Consider the following 7,488-nt stretch of genomic DNA (forward strand, 5'->3'; position numbering starts at 1 on the left):
TGAAAATAGCAGGGACTTATAGATGTAAAACATAGAAATCATCACCTCTACAATTTCGCAAACCACATCTAAAGTCCTAATCACAAAAGCACATTATTCAATATCCTAGCTTAGTAACCAAGTTCACTAGTCTACAACTTAGCAAATCCTGTCTGACATTCCCCTATACTAACCTCATTTCCTAGCATAAATATAAAAGTGCATGCTTTACCTTGGGAATATCGATCATAGGATGCAAGGATTTCAGACAAGTATCTGGACCTGCAGGTAAAAGTTAGTTCCTAATTTCTCTCTCCTTAATTTCTCTCTTGAGTCAAAGTCAGCTTCCATTGCAGGATCAGTGCCCAAGATTGGACAGACTTCCATGAATCAAGTCTTAATGGTGGTTGCCACCAAGCCCTGTTCACTTCTTTTTTGACCTATATCCAAGAATTCTTTGTGAAGCGAGCCTTGAAGATTGCCGCCTCCAAGTCCCGTTCGAATTCTTTATTTGGAGTCTTTATGAAGCAAGCCTTAATAGTTTTAGACGCCAAGTCCTGTTCAAATCCCTCCTAACTAAATCCTAAGTCTTATTTAAATAATAAATTTTGGATGTTTTTATTTAAATAAAAACTAATACTAATACAAACTACTCTAGGGTCGAAATAGAGAGAGAAAATTGTGATAAATAAATCTACATAAGGCTTTACCTTCCAAACTTGTCTGAAGAATCTGATTCCATGTATACCAAGCCCCAAGACAAGCGGTTATGTCGTGTTTAGTATTGGATGTCAGCTTTGGTTCCTTCAAACAATCAAGGCAAGTGTGTATAGTTGACAGGTTGATCCACTTTAGCATCTTAGTACTATCTGCAGTCAGTAAATCTAGAATGGTGCTAAAGAGTGGTTAGACATTCAAGTAATAAAATCATAGTCCCTTTCATATAGCTAAGCATAATTTATAAAAATATTTATGTAAGGATCAGAATAAATCATATCAGTAAACCTCCCCCCAGACTTAAATTACACTTTCCCACTGTAACACAGTCGGAGTTATGGTGGAAATAAATCATAAGTACAAATGTAACAAGTTAGGAATATAGACCTGACCAGAGTGGGAATCGATCGATGTTCATAGGTATGCATCGATCGTCGTGTGTGTGTGTATGTCGATCTATGTCGACCTCTCGTCCACGGTCGATATTTTGGTAATAATCCTACTTGGGTCTTGCAATAAATCTGAAAGAATAAAAACGAAAATAAATACCAATAACTAAGAAAACTAATTAAAATTACCTAATAGTGGGTTGCCTCCCACGCAGCACTTTGTTATAGTCATTTATCTTGACTTTAGAGGTATGTGGCTAGTTGGTGGAAAAACAGCTACTTGTCGGGAAACAAGCATCCACCTCATCTCTGCACATTCTGAACCAAGCTGCAATGAAACTTCTTGTGGCCTCATCATTTCTGGTCCATCTCTCATCCATCTTTTGTACTGCATTTGAGTTGTTTTGTAGCCTTTCTAGGATGTCTTCAATGCTGAACTGATAACAGCTTATCTTGCTGTATGCGTATTCTGATAGCTCGTTCAGTTGCTCCTGCATTGACTCCATGTGGTTTGGTATCAGCTGCGCGTCGCCTGGTATGGACGTGGTATCGATCGATGTGATGAGGTGTCTATCGATCGTTGCTGGTGTAGCGCTGTGGATCGATTTGGAGTGTGCTCCGTCGATCGATGCTTATATCTTGTGTTGAGATGCAAGTTGCCTTTGAATGGCTTTGACTTCCTTCTGTAGCCATTCTGCTTGGCTACCTAGTCCACTGATTTTGACGTTGAATGGAAAGTTGATGTCATCACACCGGTTCTCAAGTCGGTCCTCCAAGGTGTCTATAGCTTTGTAAAGCTTTGATGTAATCTGATCAACTGCGTCTGCTGTATAGGGAAGATGTTCTATAGGTTTCCTGCCGTCGAGCGATGTCTTGCGAATCCTATTGATCGATGTTGAATCTTCTTCCTGAAAATCGTGTTGATCATTAAGCTTACCAATGTCCTTCTGGACATTCATCATCTGCGTGGACAAGGTGTCCAAGTATCGCATGATAGGTGAGGTGAAACGGTCGTGAATATCCTCATACGATTTCAACCTATCCTCCATTTCTGCGAACCTTGTGTCGATCGATGCGATGTTGGAGATATCGATCGATATGTCTGGTTGTGGATCATTCATGCGAATGGTGTCTAGTTCTTGCTGTAGCAGATCAATTCTCGTGCTCAACAAGTCCACATTGTTTTTGAGAGGGTTGTAAATGTCGTTAATCCTCGTGTTGATGTATGTGATCTCCCATTCATCCTTCTTCTCTGCCAAACTTTCCGGTTCTGCAGCAATCTGGGATGTCTGTGGCTTGACGTCTATCGATGTTGCTTTGTTGGCGTCGATCGATGTTGATGTCGTAGCTTGTTTCTCAAAGTTGTGCTGCATACTCTCAATCTCTGTCCTCTGCTCTGCCATACATCTGAAAAGCTCATTGTAACCTTTGTCCAAAGGCTGATAAGTGTCATCTACCAGTGTCTTGAGTTCATCTCCAAGCTTTTCCTGAGTTCCACAAATACAAGTCACCATCTTGTTGATCTCATCCTTGGTGTAGATCTCTGGTGCCAGTGTTGTAGGTGTGAAGGAAGTGGCATGTTCTGGAAGACATATGTGACCCTCTCCCAATAGGGATGCTCTCTCCATAATTCTTCTGATGTCATCCTTGGTAACAGGAATCATATCACCAGTTGCACTCCTTGCATGTCCAGACTCGTCTCTGAAGACTCCATATTCGTCCTTCTGTTCCTATCAGAACTTTCTGGCTCCATAGCTGTCATAAGCGCGACGTCCACATTCATAACGTCTATCGATCGATGGTGAAGGTGCTTTATCAAGCGACGATGGTGTTACCCTGTGGAGCGATGTAGAAGCAACCTCGTCGATCGATGCATGGGTAACAGGTTTGCACGTTTGGTGTGAACCAATTCCTGTTATTGTAGCTTCTGGATATATGTCTAGAACAGTTGGTTTGTTGTCTGGGATGCTGCATTGCTGCGTAAACAAGTTGTCTACTCCATTGGCCAACTGAGCAATATCTACTATGTCTTCTCTGGATACTTGTAGAATCCTTCCATCCATAGCTCTTGCAAAGCCATCTTGGTCCCTAAAAATACCAAATTCATCATGCAATAGAAAGTCGTAATCAATACTCATATTCTTAGTAGATAAAGAAAGTTTAGGTTTAGAATGAGAATCGATCGATGTTGATACTGAGGTATCGATCGATGGTAGACATTTGTCTGCTGAATTAGGGTTTTTGGATCGAATGCTTCTCATGGATGTTCCTTCCGATTGGTGTGTGTGAGCATTCATCTTTTCTGCTTCTGTTTCGTGAGAAGTACTCATAGGTGAAAAACTCCTTATATAGGTGTTGGTAAACCTATTTGGAATAGGAATATTCCCTTTTTCCTCTTCTGATGCGGCGACTTTAATATCGATCGATGTACCAGGTGTTGTATCGATCGATGCAGATGATCGTTTTGCCGGATGAGGGTGGGAATCGATCGATGCTGAGTAGATACTGTCGATCGATGGTGTAGGCGTTTTGTTGAAGGAATGGGTTGAATATCTTTCATCCTGCATAGAAATCTCTGTAGCTCTTTTCTTCCAGTAATCCTCAGTAGGATCCTCATTGGATGAAAGAATCACAGTCTCCACTGTAAAACTTTCATGGAATCCACTATCTGCCCAACTTCCTATGGAATAGTCATCTCGTCCGTTCTTGTTGGGTTGTTGAAAGGCAAAGTTTGGATAGTACTGATCTTGTAATGTGGAGTGGTCTACCGGTTGCATCCCGTCGAGCGACGTGGGATAGCGTTCATTGGTCGTCGGTGACTCATTGGAATCGATCGATGTGATGGTGTGAGTGTCGATCGATTCCGAGTACTCGGTTTCGTACTCTGCTCCACAATGGCATGCTAATGTAGCCAATATCATTTCCAAGCTCCACGAGGTTGACCTGTTGTCTCACAACTCGAACTAGGTAATAATGGATGTCTGGATCTATCTGTGTCAGACATAATCTGTTGGTTTTCATGTCACATACAGCTCCTACTATAGCTAGGAAAGCTCTTCCAAGCAAAAGTGAAGAGTTCCAGTTAAGCTTGATGTCCAGAACATGAAAATATACTGGGACAAGGGCGTTACCAATCTGTACCTCAAGGTCTCTTATGAAGCCTCCTAAGCTCCTTTCTGAAAGATCCACAAAGGTGAAAGATTCTGATGAGGGCTCTATTTTCAGACCCAGCTGGTCTGCCATAACCTTAGGTAGGATACTGACTGATTCTCCTGTGTCACAAAGTGCATGGAGAAATTCAATACCCTTTACCAGACATGGTATTGCAAACTTCCCATGATCCTTAGTTTCATCCTTTCCCTGACATGATGAAACATTCTCCTAATGTCCTCCTCAGTTTCCTTAGTCTCCCTGAAGAACATCCACAACCGGTGTGTGAAATAAATTTCATCAAATTGTTTCTCCACTGGGATTCTGAGGACTCTCTAAGTGAAACCATCCATCTCCTTCTCATTAGCTTCCCTCTTAAGGTTCTTAGGAATCTTCTCCTTCCTTTTCCTTAACACTCTTCCCTCAGTTGCCTCATCAACTTGCATAGGCTCTGGTGTAGTGTTTGAAGGGTTGGTTGTAGGTTCTGGTGGGTTTCCTATAGGTTTAGGTGGTGGTCTGAGTGCGTTGATTCGGTTACAATCAATTGATGGTAATCAGACTCGGTGGGTGAGAGGTGTCAGTCGATCGATTGAAGGTGAGGGGGGTAATTCGATGTCGGTCTCTCTCTGTCGATCGATGGCTGGCTCATGCGGTCGCTGGATTTTGACGTAGAAAGGGGAGGGTGGGTAATGGTATTTTTCTGCGAATTCCTCATGAGTCATGATTCGAACTGCACTACACTCCGCAGTCGATTCAGCAGATGACGTCGATCGATGTTTAGAGTAATCAGTCGATCGATCTTCGTCCTGGTCTATCGAGTGATGTGCATCCATTGACATCAGTCGACACCAGTGTGATCCGCCGAAGCTCATGGAGATTTCAACTTCGAAGTCTCCTTCTCCAAGCTTCTCATGCTTCACCTCTTGCCAGAAATCATCATCTAGGATGGCATTCCCGTGGTGTTTTGCTTTCTCAACGCCTACCTTTCTAGCCAAGGCTTCTTGCCTCTTTACAGTGTCTCCAGTCTGAGCTACTTGCATTTCAAGCTTCCTCGCTTGAGTCCCTAAGGTCTCAATTCGTGTGTTCAGACTGTTGTAGGCAGAATCTATCTTCCCATTGAAGTCCACAGTGAGTTGCTGTTGTCCTTCCAGAACTCTGTCAAGCAGTGCTTCAATCTTGCTTTCGTGAGTCTGTGGTGGTGGATTCTGATAGTATGAGTTTCCATAGCCTCTGCTGTTGTTGCTAAAAGGTTTCTGGAACTGTGAACTCTGGTTACTCCTCTGACCATTGCCATAGAAGTTTATGTTTCCACCCTGTTTTCCAGATCTCTAAAATCCAGTACCTCCAATGTAGTTCACATCCTCTTCTCCTTCCATGTCTACAGCTACTTCTCCTTCAGCTGAGCAGACCTTCTTCCTAAGAAGCTCGTGAACCACATCTAACTTTGCTCTAACTTCGTCCATCTTCTCCTTTCCTAGGGATGCAAACAACTTCTTCCTCTCAAAGTCAGTGTTCTTTGTGCTGCTGCTGTTTTCTAGATTTTCTATCAGCCTCATAGCCTCCACCGGATTCCTGGTGTTGAAGTTTCCCTCGCTAGCTGTATCAGGAGCCATCTGATACCTCAAGGCGATACCTCTGAAGAAAGTGCTCAGCAGTTTCACTTTATTGAATCCGTGGTGTGGACAGTCTCGCTGGAAGGACTTGAATCTGATCCATGCATCTTTAAAAGACTCTCCAGTCTCCTGCGCGAACGTAGCAATTTTGCTCCTCAAGTCTTCAGCGCATGCCTCATCAAAGAAGTTTCGCAAGAAAGTATTCTTGATGTCGGCCCAGGATTTTAGAAATCATGTGGGTAGTTGCTTAAGCCAGTGCATCGCTTCTCCAGTCAGAGTATACTTGAAGAGCTTGCACAATAGGTAGTCCCCAGGGACTCCATCCATACGAATAGCAGCGATAAGATCCTCGAACCTCTCCAGATGGTCCATAGGATGCTCGTGCGGAAACCCATAGTAGGGTAGTTGCGACACGAGTGTGTAGTACTGAGGCTTCAGCTCGAAATTCTCCTTCTGAATCTCTGGAAGGCGAATAGCTGATCTGTTGGTGTAGTAATCGTCTGGACGATTGTAGTCGGCCAGTCCCTTTGGTGGAGCAGCCTCTTCTACAGGTTGAGCAGCTCCTGTATCATCAGCATCAGGGATTACATTCCCCTGAGCGTCTAGTTTCTGACTTGTTGCATTACGCAGATGACCATCCTGGTCATACAGGTCTCCATTCTCATCCTGTCTGAGAATAATAGTCGCAACCATGTTTTGCGACTAAGGATCGATCGACGTACGCGGAGTAGGATCGATCGATGTTGAACGAGGTATATCGGTCGACGATGAAGGTCGGGTGTCGGTCGATGGTTAGGTGCGAGAATCGGTCGACGTGAAAGCTGCTGCGTCGAGCGATGTGAAACGTTGACCTTTGCGGATCGTGCGTTCCAGGTGAGCAGGATCTTCTGAGAATAGCAGGTGTTTTTCCTTGTTGCTTGTGGTACTGCTGGGCATTCACCTGTAAAGACAAGAAAAAATTTTGTGTCAGAATAGGGGTAAAGAAAAAGAAAAGAAATAATAACACTAAATCTAATGGCGATCAAATCTCCCCGGCAACGGCGCCAAATTTAATACCACTCAAATTACCCTAAGGAGTGAATTACTCTCTCAAATAAGAGGTTCAATTGTAGTACTTAGGGATCGCATCCACAAGGAGCTAGGGAACCTATTAGATGCAGGGTTTCTATTCAGGTGTTGGAGATTATAATCTTATAGATGCCTATCAGTTGCATGCATGGTATATTAGAGCTCAGCCCCTTAGACACAGTGATCAGCGATGGCAATGTTTCACTGGTTAACTAACTAGATCTTGGATCTCAACTGTCGTATATTGATCACAAGAAAGTGTCGATCGATGGTCCTATAGGGATATCGACGATACACCTTTCACAAATATCGATCGATTGTCAGAGGATAGTATCGATCGATGCTTTTAGTTAAGCCTTAGGCGTAAGTTGATAATGCTCACAAGCTTTCTAGTTCAGCGGTAGCCTTTTTCCAGTTGTCTAGTATGACAGATTTGGTTCAGGACTGGATTGTCAAGGATGCTTGACTCATGCAGATTCCTAGATTAAATATTCTAGGTAGCTAATTTAGAACTAGCATTAAGAACAATCAATCAATGAATACCACAACTTAGCAATCTATAGTTGGGGCTA

The 7,488-nt window shown here is 43.1% G+C and overlaps 1 non-coding gene across 1 annotated transcript; it reads left to right on the forward strand.

Annotated features, from left to right (window-relative positions):
* The first annotated feature begins 5,903 nt into the window (after positions 1–5,903).
* Positions 5,904–6,011, forward strand: LOC125582804. The gene has a single exon (XR_007320256.1). It is a non-coding gene; the product is annotated as a small nucleolar RNA R71 (small nucleolar RNA).
* The last annotated feature ends 1,477 nt before the right edge of the window (positions 6,012–7,488 follow it).

Source organism: Brassica napus, chromosome C2, assembly GCF_020379485.1.
Source record: "Brassica napus cultivar Da-Ae chromosome C2, Da-Ae, whole genome shotgun sequence".
NCBI classification, from domain to species: domain Eukaryota; kingdom Viridiplantae; phylum Streptophyta; class Magnoliopsida; order Brassicales; family Brassicaceae; genus Brassica; species Brassica napus.